The 13,398-nt window shown below is 37.6% G+C and overlaps 1 protein-coding gene and 1 long non-coding RNA gene across 6 annotated transcripts in view; both read left to right on the top strand.

Annotated features, from left to right (window-relative positions):
- The window catches only part of larp (La related protein), a 101,741-nt gene that overhangs the window by 25,590 nt on the left and 62,753 nt on the right, over window positions 1-13,398 (top strand). The window lies entirely within an intron of this gene.
- Window positions 1,727-8,175, top strand: LOC141388993 (uncharacterized). The gene is made up of 4 exons (XR_012408965.1): window positions 1,727-1,832; window positions 1,970-2,070; window positions 2,150-2,340; window positions 2,411-8,175. It is a non-coding gene; the product is annotated as an uncharacterized lncRNA (long non-coding RNA).

Raw genomic sequence — 13,398 nt, 5'->3', positions numbered from 1 at the left:
TCAAATTTAAAGGGGCATATCTTCTTTTTTCATTGAGGATTTCTATTGATCCCTTTTCCTATTAAAGGGGTGAATAACATCTTCCGAATAAGCTATTATTTGTTCAAATCGGTTAATAAATATATGGCTAAATTATAGTGGTTGATTCATATCAATACCATGGTTGTTATATGCCAAAATATCCAAGAAACGCCAATAAAAAAACTTAAAGTCGGGAGGCTCGATTTTCGCGGTAGACATAGGGTCCAGTGGACTTTTTTGCTCAGTTCCGTCCCAGGAATCAGAAACGCAAAGGGGGGCCCATTAAGGTTTTAAACTATTAATAAAGGTTTAAACTATTAAATTTATATGACCTGATGATCATTCTAGTTTTAAGTCCTATTTATCATCACTTTGCCAATTTTTTGTTCCATGTTTTATCCTTAATTGGGTAATTAAAATATATGGGACACATATATTTTAATTACCCAATTTTAGGTACATTACAGCATTCAGAGCTGTTGGATGAAAACCCTTCTTGCATGGTCCTACGACCATGTTTGGTATTACCCCACTTTTCACATGTTTTTTTTTTTGATAATCTTGACCTTTAGGGAGGGATCCATCCTTCTCGATATGGTTTGTGCGTGACTTTTTCATCTTTCGCCAAAGAAAAATCACACTCTACAAGACACTGATATTGGCAGTGCTGATGTATGCAGATAAGACATAGGAGAGAAATATGTTTTGAAAGATTTAGGAGCAAATTTGCATTGATGGTAAATACTGGCGTCACTAAGAGGGGTGGAATCGCAAAATTTCTAAATTAATTAAAAAATTAATGTGAATATGAGATATAAAATTCTATGCATAAAATTTCATTCCAGTTTTAAGTCCTATTTATCATCACTTTTCCAATTTTGTTTCATGTTTTACCATGTCTCCCATATATTTTATTTACCCAATTTTAGGTACATTACAGCATTCAGAGCTGTTGGCTGAAAACCCTTCTTGCATGGTCCTACGACCATGTTTGGTATTTCCTCACTTTTCACATGGTTTTAGCCACGTTTTTTGTTGATAATCTTGAATAATAATCTAAACTTGGCCCTCCGTATGGATTGGCATATATTTTCAAAGGGTTTACTTTGCTAATAGTGGAATGTGTAAAATACTTTCCCCTTCGGACTTAACATTGTTTTAATTTTCTTTTGCTCTGAGTTGTTGACAAAACAAGGGAATATAGGAATGATATTGTTTACCCGAGTGTTTTTTTGGCAACTAGTACCATAAAATTTGTATTTCAAAGTGCGTAATTTAAATTACTTTTTTAAACAAAAGTGAAATTGTCAACAAAAAACAAGTGACGTACATATTGTACAAAAGATAGAGATCGGCAGCATAAAACTAACGTGTTCAATTAGAAATGTGAGATAATATTGAGAATTGAAAATATATTTTTTAAATTATGAAGTCAACAATATTATGTGTGTATGTGGACATACAAAAGAATGCGTGTTCGCAGTCAAAGAATAATAACAACATAAGAATGTTTTATGTTGTTATTATTCGTTGAATGTTTTCTTTATCACTAGAACTGATACACAATATAAAGTGTTTTTATTTTTTAATTTTACTTTACCTTGGTTTTTTCGATTTTCTTGGCAAAACACCATTTTAGCAATGTTTTCTTATTTTGAAAACAAATGCCAAAATATAAAAGTTTAAGTTTGTTTAAATTTGTTTTGAAGAACAAAAGGAAAGTAAGCCTTAAAACCGAAAAAATACGAGCTTAAATACTTTCTTCTTTTAATTAAGCTGTATACAAATTGAAATTGTATATCAAAGGAAAGGTATATCAATATTTTTTGAATATTTCTTATTATTTTGCGTTTAATTATTGTTAATTACGTTTGTATTTCTGTTTTGATAAAAATTTTCTTAATTTATGAATCCTATATACGTATGTGCTCAAAAAAACACCTGAAAGATAATTGCATTTTTGGAAAAATATTAAAATGTGATTCAGTACCACCTCGATAATGCCATAAATTATAAATAAACCTAACCGGAATAATAATAATTTCATAGGTAAATACAAATTTCTGCTGGTTACTATTTAACCAAAGACAAAGATTAAGAATTTTAATACTATTTTTCCCCATCATAGATTATGATGTTCTATATATGAATATAGAGGAGTGGTATATGTGGAACTACCTTTTTAATAATGATGTACCAACAAATTTCTGTAGGTGATAAAGTCAATGAAGCTTACATCTATTTTGCCGTGGTACAAATGTATACTCATATTGTACCTTAGCCCATTGGACAATGAAAATGAAAGCCACTGAAAAATGAGTAAGCGTGTAAGATGTTGTCTATATTTTCAAATTTTATATCAGCTAATACTGTTCTCTTTATATTTTAGTTCTTAATCTTATATGGAACGTTTAAAAAGAAAATAATTGGGCACATTTTTTTCCTAAAACAACATTAACCAATAATTTCCGAACCACTGAATATTTTGAGTGGCATCACCCTACTGCCTTTCACACAGGCAAGGTCAGGAGTTCGAGCTTCCAACACCTAATTTTCCAAATGGTGATTTAACTTCTCATTGCCACCGTGGTGCAATGGTATGTACAGCGGCCTTGCACAGAAGACCTGCCAGGACAGACAACATCAAATTTTCAACGGTGGCAAAATACCACTCAGTGTAATGTTGGCGACATTTTCTGAGTATTTCAGCCATGTAAATCACTTGAAGAGGTCTTAAGAAACGCCTCCCGGACTCTGCGATAAACAGTAGGTCCCATTGAGCTTATATGAATCGTGGTGTCCTCATTTAAGTGAGAGAAGTCTTCCTTGCCCCTTCTGCGATGTTTGTGGAACATTATTATATATTATTTAACCTCTCAGCGAGATATGGCATAATTAGTAATTCCGTCATTTATAACTTCTCTATATGTGACTAAGCTCCACATGGCGATGATAAGTGGCATAAACCCTTTGATATGATGGAATGTTCCTTTGAAATAGTTTTTAGAAAATGTTGAATTTTTTGACAAAACATTTCGCGTGATAATCGTGGAGCTTCTTTCATTCAATAGAGAGGAGTATAATTTCACAACTACGAACGAATGGAAACGAAGTAATTTAAGCAATGACTAGCATATTTTTCAAAAATGTTAAATAGAAATATTCTAATACGTCGTTACTAATTTCTTGTCGGAGCAAACATTTTTCAAAGATGGGATTATCACAAGGATCGATGGAAAAGATCTTACTTAGTTGGCCATCTACAGAACATGTGTCCTATAAACCAAACTGTTCCTCCCTATTTGCTGCTTTATTTTTATACCCACAGCATTTATGCTAACGAGGGTATATACACTTTCATACGGGCAAAATGTGCCTCATCGAAATAATGGTTTTAGACCACAAGTATGTTTGGACGAAATGTGTTTGACAATTTGGAGTCGATTGAGCAATGTCCATCCGTCTGTATGGCTAACTGGCTGGAGCGCACGATAATTCTCGAACGAATCAACCGATTCGGTCCAACATTTGGCTTTCGTAATATTTTGTCCAAACTTAGTTTAAGTTCGAAGATGGGTTATATCGGTCCACTCCTTCCGGTACCTCCCCCACAAAAGTTCGAAAATGTTCGGAAAATTTGTACGTACGATAACTCCTGAAGGAAGTAAGCGATTTGGTCCATAATTTGCAACTCGTGAAATGTCTACCAGACTTAGATGAGGTTCCAATATGGACTCAATCGGTCCACTCCTACGGGTACCTCCCACACAAAATTTCGGATAAGTTCAGTTTAGGACCTGCTATCAAATCGCTTTGATTTTTGTTTTAGCAACTTGTATTCACTGCCCCCATACGACGGTTCAAGTTTCATCAGGAGCAAGTCCATACTTCCTGAGAAAATAGCCTGAAAGTTGCATAGGGGTCATAGGGGTGACACCGTATGAGGTGGTTGGAGCGCAAGATAACTCTCGAACGGATCTGCCGATTGGGTCCAAAATTTTGCCTTTGTAATATTTTGTCCAAACATAGTTCAAGTTCAAAGATAAGCCATATGGGTCCACTCCTTCAGTACCTCCCTCACAAAAGTTCAGAAATGTTCCGAAAAATTGTTCGTACGGCAACTTTTGAAGGGAGTGGCCGAATTGGTCCATACATTACACATCCTAATATATCTACCAGATATAGATCAGGTTCAAATATGCACTATATTTGTCCACTTCATCCAGTACCTCCCAAACAAAATTTCGGATAAGTTCACCTTAAGACCTGCTATCGAATCACTTTGATTGATGTTGAAGCAACATGCATTCGCTGCCTCAATTACGATGGTAAAATTTTTTTCAGTGGCAGGTCCATACTTCTTGAGCAAAGAGCCCGAAGGGAGTAAAAACCCCCTATGGCACCATATATAGTGGCTGGAGATTCACTTCCATAATGGTCAATGTCGATCCATTCCTTTAAGTATTTCCTCGACAAAACTTTTGCTCTTTAATCCTAATCAACATTTTTGTCAGTTCATACGCCCAACATTTTTAAAACCCTCTAAATACATACGTTTTTTGGGAATAATTTGTTTCAATATACACAGGCTGAGGATATATCTCTGTCGGCCAAGCCGACTGATACTTTTTTACTTGTTTCAATTCGGAATACCGTTTTAGCGTATTTATGACATGGCCTATACAACGCAATCGTTGTATGTCGATGCGTTTAACTGTACTGATGTCATTGTATAGTTGATACAGTTCGTGGCTCATACGACGTCGATATTCACAGTCAACGCATATTGTCAAGTAGATCTTTCTCTTTCAAAACACCGAGCAGTCACTGCCTTATCTGCTTGCGCAATTGCGCAGGCTTCGGAACCATACATTAGCACGGATAGTATCAGTGTTTTATAAATTGGTATTTGTTGTTGTTGTAGCAGCTTCTACAAGTACATGTAAATCTTTATTACATTGATTCGGCTCTGCCTCCAGCTCAAAGTTCAGAAAGGACGCCACCGGAATAGGATTAGTCCAAAGAGAGAGAGAGAGGAGTTAATTCAGTCGGGTTGGCTGGGCAGTTAAACAGGTGCTGCGTAGTATGTGGACCGGTGCCACAGCTGGGTAGATATTTCGCGTGCCATAAATCCTGGCCCAGTAAGAATTGAGGCGGCTGCACCAACCTGATCTAAGTTGTGCCAACACGACTCTCGTTTGTCTTGGCAGATGTTGTTCTTCCGCTGCCATGGGTGGTGGATGATCTTCGAGGACGATATTCACACTGTAGGCTGCCAGAGCCTCTGCAACCGCATCAGTACGAATGTCTCTTAAAGAGGTAGAGGTTAAACAGTTCCGGAGATATCACCCCTCCTTGGGGAACTCCCTGCTTCACTCTACGGGGTTTGGACTTCCTGTCTCTGAATTCCACATATGACCACACAAATAGTTAATGACCCACCGTTTCATACAAGGTCGGAGGGTAGTATTCTCGATATCCTCGAACAGTCTAGCATGGCTGACCGTATCAAACGCTTTGGTCAGATCCAATGCTACCATCACTGTTCTGTGACATGGTTTGTCCTGGTTGAGTCCTCGTCCAATATATGTGGAAATGGCGTGCAGTGCTGTTGTGTACTGTGCTGCTTCCGGTACCCGTGTTGATGATCTGCAACTGGATAACACGTTCTGATGCTGGGGAGGAGTAATGCCTCGAGTATCTTTGCTACTGGTGATAGAAGTGAAATCGGCCTGTACGACTCACCTTTACTGGCATCTTTGCCAGGTTTCAGCAGCGGGACCTCCCTGCCCATCTTCCAGGCATCGGGAACTACTAGGGTGGCTAGCGATAAGTTGAGGACTTTGTGTTCACTGCCTAATCTATTGACTTCCATTGTCAGTTCCCTGTCTCTGGGGTCGTTAGGGTTCGTGCGGCGAAGCTCATCACGCTCATTAGCTAATCCCATTCGCCTCTGCTAGGAAATTGGGTCTTATTTCAGGTATTCGACCAGTAGGGATAAAGGGAGCGGCTGCAGCAGTGATGATGTCTCAGAACTTCCTATCTGCTACCCGAATATCAGAGAGACTGGGCAGTTCTCTGAAGCGTTGATTAGTGAAATCCCTGAAACCTGCTGTCCCTCCCTAGCTATTCCTGGCTACGCTCATGACCAGTACTATTCTTCTTATTTCACAACTGATGTTGTTTGTTGTGTTTTTGGCTTTGTCGAGGTATACGAAGTCTTTATCACAAAATTAAAAGTGACAAATTGCACAGTTGGTCCGAGTTGTATGGGTGCATTGCGCGTCGATACCATCAACATTGTCTTTTCGCCGTTTACTGCCAGACCTAATTTAGCACATTCTTTGACCATCTTAAAGGCATCAGTTAATTCCTATACTGATCGACCCATGATGTCAACATCGTCAGCATAAGCAAGTAAGATGTGGCTGTTGATGTAAATTGTGTCATTTCTTTTAACATTTGCATCTCGCATAACCTTTTCCAGCAGAATGTTTAATAGGCCACACGAAAGGTTGTCTCCTTTTCTTAAACATATTTTTTTATTATTATTTGCAAACTTTATTATCTTTTGGTACTAAGCTCTTCGGACAGGTTCTTTCCTATTTTAACTGAGTACCGAGTTTCAGTTAATGTCATCTTATAAAGTCGAATGAGCTTTATGGGGTTCCAAATTCAGTCATAGCTTGAAATACCTTTGAACGTAGGGGTTGTCGAAGGATGCTTTATAATCGACAAAGATGGTGTCGATCTGCATCTCTTGGGTCTTCTCCAGGATTTGCTGCAAGGTAAATATGTAAAATATCATTCAGACGTATTGTCTATTGAGTACATCTGTTTCTGTGACCTGATCATTCGTCGTTAGCATGATGTTTTCTATAACAATGGTGCTAATTCTCATGATCTTAGTTTTCTTGATTTTCATCTCGAGTCCAACATTGCGAGCCAGTCTCTCTAGGTCTTTTGATTTTGACTCCTAGTAGGATATCTTGTGAGAGAGAAGGCAGAGATTAACCACATAGTCTAAGTCAATGCTGTGCACGTCCATCCACTGGTGGTTTCTGTAAAATACTCTTAATTTAATTAATTCAACCACATTTGGGCGTTTAAGTATTTTTTGTAATAATTCTTTAATAATTCATTTGTAGCATGATTTTAGGTAACATTAGTGTTTAAAAATGTCTAAATATGTAATGAAACAATAAGAAAAATTAAATATTAATTCTCTCTTAAATTTTCTCTCTTCCTATTTTGCTCACCATTGGTCTAAGTCTTCGAGTTGTCGTGAGAAAATCCGCTAAATTGTGACAGAGGAAATCCTTGCTTAACTCTACTTGGGAGAAACTGTGTGATTTTGGTCGCGTTATGAATAACTCAGAATTCTACATCCTCATACATAGCTCTTATCATTCTTGGTTATTTTCTGGGTTACTCCGATTTTATTCAATACTTCTTCGCATATGGTAATTCTTCTGATGGTGTCGAAAGCTTTCTTGAAATTGATGAAGAGTAGGTACAGGGGTGTGCGAAATTCTATAGATTGTTGTTCTATTATGACGCATATTAAATTCTTTGTGATAATACCAAGTCCGGCTATAAAGCTATGTACATATGTACCTTTTTTGTTTCTATCTGTGCTACGAACTGACCTTTTTTGCTCTCCGATTAGTAATTTAATGTCTGCTTTGTTTTCAAAAGTGTGTGCGAATTTTATGGATTTCATTTTGCTCTGATTGGATTTAATTTTATGTTTGCCAAATAAATTGACAAGATCGTGACGACAATCCGGAGAGTAATCAACTAATTTATTCTTATTAAATATTTTAAATAAATTTGACTGCAGATGATCATGCGAAGCTTTTTGTTTTTGATTGTTACAGTGGGTTAGATACTGATCTCTTATATTTTTAATGACTCTTTCCCAGGGCGAAGAAGTCTTTTAACCTTAAATTATTAGTTATAGAGAAGTTCAACTGTACATTAAAATATGTCTGTCAAAATATAAAAACGAATCGTTCTACTCGAATTATCTTGATCACCGATCACCGAAAAAAGTATTATACTTTAACTTTCATTTTATTTAGATACTAAAAATTTGTAAAAAAAAATACTTTTTAAACCATATTTTTAAATAAATAAAAATAAAAATTTAAATAAGCTAAGTTTTTGTTTAACATTTTTGTGTATACTTTTAGGCGTATTAATAAAACCAACATATAAAAATACATTTTAAAATTAATATTATTAATCTTTCTTTTCATTTCAGGTAAATATACTTTTAATGTTCGGGATTTGGTGAGATATTGGAATAATTTAACATTGAGGTGCAAATATTATTCACATATTAAAGATTAAACTTCATATAAGTAAGATTTAATAGCTTAGGAGTCATATTAATACTCGATTAATCGTTTGCGATGACATGTGTATTCATGCCCATATGTAACGCAAAAAAAAATCAGAACTATCATTCTGGGTTGTAATCATCTGAGTTCTGAGTTTCCATGCATGACTAACGCTACACATAGAAAAATCTAAAGTTTTGAAATCATCCAGAAGGAAATACTTTCGAACTTACGAAGAGTGGAGAATGATTGACAGGGTCGGAGACATTTGACAGTCCAAGGTCTACCAATAGAAGGAGAATGTAGCCTGTTGATGCTTATTTCTTGCTATGCAAATATGTTTTTTCGTGTATTATTTCAGTTATCTGGTTATGGTTCCTCTGTATCCAGTCTCAAAATTTCTGCAACCTGAGCTGGTTGCATCTACAGAGAATCAGGTGACAGGTGAGGGGGGTTAGCTGGGCAGCTAAACAAATGCAGCGTATCGTGTGATTCCAATCCAAATTCCGAGCATGTGTTGGGTATCGTGGCATCAATTCGAGCCCAATACGAGTTGAGGTGGCTCCATCATCCGGTTCTTAACTGGGCTAAAACCACTTGTGTGTTGCCTTATCAGCTGGCGTTCTTCTGCTGCGATAGATGGGGGTGGTCCCCAAGTACTGCACTCACACTGTACCTTTGTCACTGCCTGTGCAACTGAATCAGTGTTAATGCTATCCAAACCTGCCTCGTAGTCCCGTTGATACCTTTGGACCTCTCTCTCCAGACCATGAAGATCTGTCCTAACATACCAGGGTGGGGGAAACAGGTAATTAAATTGAAATGTTCACTGCGATAGCACCCAAGTACTGCAGCGACAGCATCCTGCTGTGGTGTCATGAGGAGGCACCGATCCTGTTGCAGTCCTTAGGCCGGTATTCTAGTTTGAATATTCTTCCACTGCGTAGCACTTATATTTGCATAATACACTGGCGCTGTGTGTTTCTTGTCTGTACACCAAGTGCTGCCGGGCAGCGACTTGATAACTTGTTCCTACTTCTGTAGTGGGATTCTGTAACTCATTTTGTTGCTACGGACAAAATTCGGTAATTAGTGAAATTTATGTTAGTGATCAAAATAGCAACAGCTATCATACCAATAGCAACAGTGCTTTCCTATTTTGAGCTTATTTTTAAGGACTTTTGTTGGTAAATAAAATAAAGTAGTTGTTAAGTCCTACCGATAGGAACAGAGCTTTCATATTTTGAGTTTATTTTTAACGACTTTTGTTGGTAACCAAAAAAGTTAGCTACAGATCTTGTAGCAAATAGCTGTGGCTTACTTGGACGACTTAAACATGTTACCGAAAGTTACACCAACAAATTTGGGGTAGTTAGTGGTCGGAATCAGGACACCATCGACTATTATGTTCGGTGGTAGCCTCATTCAGCCGTTCATGCGGTGACTAGTGTGGCACTGGATTTATCGGCGGATATTGTCATATTCCTCAGATGAAAGAACTGCACTAAATCTGCTATATAAATATTTAACATATCGCATATGTATTTCATCGACGATAGGACCCGTCGCCAGGATCGTGCATCGATCGATCACCGGCGTACATCACGATCTATTTGCCGTCTTCTCTATAGCCTCAAATACCTTCGGTTTCACTGCCTCTTCTGCTTGGGCCTTCTACTGATATGAATGGATGCTGTTGTGGCCCTATGCGTTTTCCGGAATCAAAGACTGTTGCTTTTCATCGTGGGGAGCAATAGTGCCTTTGGAATCTTTGCTACTGGCGATAGGAGGGAAATCGGGCTGTACGATTCACCACTGCTGGCGTCCTTGCCTGGCATAAGCAGCGGGACCACCCACTTCTGCTACAATATGGATGGCTAACGATAGATTGAGGACACTTAGGCATTACCATTGATATTTCGATATTGTGGGCTAACGCTTTGGATGATTTCGCGTTTCGGATGGCGCCTGTCTTAATACTGTACGAATGTTGCATTGCTACAGTTGGTTTGGCCACTTATGTTCTCCTAATAGCCTGTTGACTTCAAGAGTAAGTTCACTAACTCTTGGGTCTTCAGGGTTCGTATGACAAAGCTCATCACGTTCATGTGCTAGTACCGTCGCCTGTGCTCGGAAATTTCGTCTGATTTCGGTTATTCGACAATTCTCTTAGTTGTCCGAGGATTTGGACCGCTCTCTGAAGCTGTGATTGGTAATTTTTCTGAACCTTGCCATTCAGCTTCTCCATGTTTCAGGAAATTACGACGGTCTTAGGTTATGAAGTCGGGGAAAATAAAAGAACTTCCCTAAGTGACAGATATATCGGACAAAATTCGCACTTTCTATTTTCCTGAGTACTCAGCACACCAAGCATTCGAAATCTGTACGAATTTCGGATGCTTCGTCCGAAATCGTAACTAAAGTTGTGTGGAGTGATTGACATAATTTCCGAATGAAATGTCGGAGCATAATCGGAAGAAAGTCCTTGGGACATTTATTTCCCACATTTCCCAAATTAGTGAAAATACACCCCTACAAAAATCGAATAGAATTCCGGATGTTTTTTTCGAAAGGTGCTTCCGAAATTGTTCAGACGTGTAGGACATCCGATATTTGGTTTGCTGGGTATTTATGTTGATGCAGTCACATAGACTAATTTCCATATTTAAAAGATTACATTTGCTGCTGCTACGGATGGCTGGCGGTTCATTGCTCTTACTGTTTTTTTTTTTTTAATTTTGCCTCTGCAATTCTGTAACATTTGTTATTCTTTGTGTAGCGATCATAATTTTACTTTGTGTGAGAGTGCATTCCTTTTTTAGTGTATCGTCGTTCACCACCCACACAATTAAATTAAATATTTTTTCTAAATATGTACAGTTGTCTGTCTCAGTTTTATTTAGTAAATATATTTATAGAGATAGTTTGTTGCCTTTTAGTTTCTCTTTTATTCTCAATTAAGAAGATTGTTAGCTAAAATGGCAAATAGCTTAACTGTTTTTATTGAAAAGTGCCGATTTTGGTAGCTCAGCCAATGGAAATTACTCAAGAATGTATAGCTTTGCAAAACAAATTTCTGGATCTGAGAAAGGTTTTCTGTGAGTTGCAAACTTTTGAAAAACGAATCTAAATATCATGACAAAAGTATGTGATTATACATTTTTTAAAGGAAAGTCCAAAAATAAATTGTATACATTTACATATTGTCCCTAAAGTGGTTGTAATTTTGGCAATGATTCCAAAAATGTTGTTTTAGACCTACATATCAATCTGTAATCTCATATCCATTCCCCCATCACTCGTATATCTCTGTTGCCTCATTTAACTGAAATATAAAAAACAATAAAAATTATATTCCATAACTGGATTTTTTGCGTCGTTTTAAAAATCGAATTATTACAAATGCAACTCCTTATCAGTTGTCTTACAAAATGAAAGTATGTACATATAGAATTTTCTGTCGTTCGTCTTTCCCTCCCGTTCAAACCGCACTTACTGATGTTGTTTATTTCATTTCATTTCACTTCACTTCAGATTGAATTTGCATTTTAACCGACAAAAAAAAAAAATTATTTATAAATGGTTTATTAAAAGATGATATCATCGCTTGATTTATTTTATCAGGATTTTTAAATCTAATATATATTTTGGAAAAATGATAAAATAGAATTTGGGACTACTATAGAAGTCTGAAAATATCAAATAAACATTAATTTCATTTCATTTTTTATTTTATTCGTAACAAATAAAGCTGGCTTTTTCTGGTGCGATGGATGGTCTCCGTGTACGTCATTTACACAATACCGGCTGACACAGGCTGACTTCCGAAACGTCAGTTACTTTGTATTTGTCCATTAAACTAGGGGTTCTTAGATCGAGTTTCCTACTACTTTAATTTCATAAAATTACTCTAGCGTGGAACTCGAACTAAGAACCCTAGTTTCATGCACGAATACAAAGTAACTGACGTTTCGGAAGTCAGCCTGTGTCAGCCAGTATTGTGTAAATGACGTACACGGAGACCATCCATCGCACCAGAAAAACGCCAGCTTGTTGACCTAGAGGTTCTCGTTATACTTTCGCACCTCTTTCTATAGATTATGAAGATGCATCCTGAATTGTCTAAGTGGAGGAAGCCCATACACAAGATTGTGTCATCGCGATAACACAAGCCACATGTAGATGGTCCACTGAAGCTATGAGGAGGCACCTAGTTATCAGGGCGGCATTGTGGCAGGTTTGAATATTTTTCCGTCGCGTTGCACTTATATTCACGTCCCACACTGTCGCCGCATAGCTTACCACAGACCAACCTATCGCAAGGTTTCTTTATCTGTACCTCAAGTGCTGCCGGCTAGCGACCTTGTTCCTACATCTCAGCTTGTCGCAGATAGTTGTTGCATGCGCGGACAACGCTGCTGTCGAATGTGACCCCTTGAATCTTGTGGTAGTTAGCGGTCGGAATTCATCGACCATGGTATTCAACTCAGCCTCTGCTGCCCATGCGGTGGACAGTAGGGTTGTGTAGTACCGGAACGAACTAGTTCCAAGGAACTATTCCGGATAAGAAACTATATCCAGCTCTTGCATTCATATAGTTCCTTTCATTCTCCTTCCTTCACTTCGATCTTTCTCGTTCGTTTCGTTCATTATTCAGATTCTGCCACATTGTTAAATAAACTTAAATAACAATAGCTGCAATTTATTTTTATGTCAATTTGTTTATGCCAACGAGAAAGATTCATTGAAATACATCAGTCCGGGAACTTTTTGGAACTATGGAACCATATTAACGAACGAGTTCCTTTTAGGAAAAGGAACTAGAAAGATCGATTGCCCAACTCTAGTGAACAGAGTGGCCGTAGGTTTAGTGTCGGATATTTGCATATTCCTCGCGTGAAAGAAGGTGGTAAAATCATTCGGAGTTCGGCCTTTCACAAATGACAACAGGTAATGTACCTGACGCCAAGATCGTGCAATCATTCGCATACGTTACGAACACGATCACGTTGCCGTCCGGAGGGGTGGAATA

Source organism: Musca autumnalis, unplaced genomic scaffold (genome assembly GCF_047663935.1).
Source record: "Musca autumnalis isolate F117 unplaced genomic scaffold, ASM4766393v1 scaffold_1, whole genome shotgun sequence".
Lineage (NCBI taxonomy): Eukaryota > Metazoa > Arthropoda > Insecta > Diptera > Muscidae > Musca > Musca autumnalis.
The sequence above is the reverse complement of the archived record's forward strand: the minus strand, read 5'-3'. Positions and strand labels throughout refer to the sequence as shown.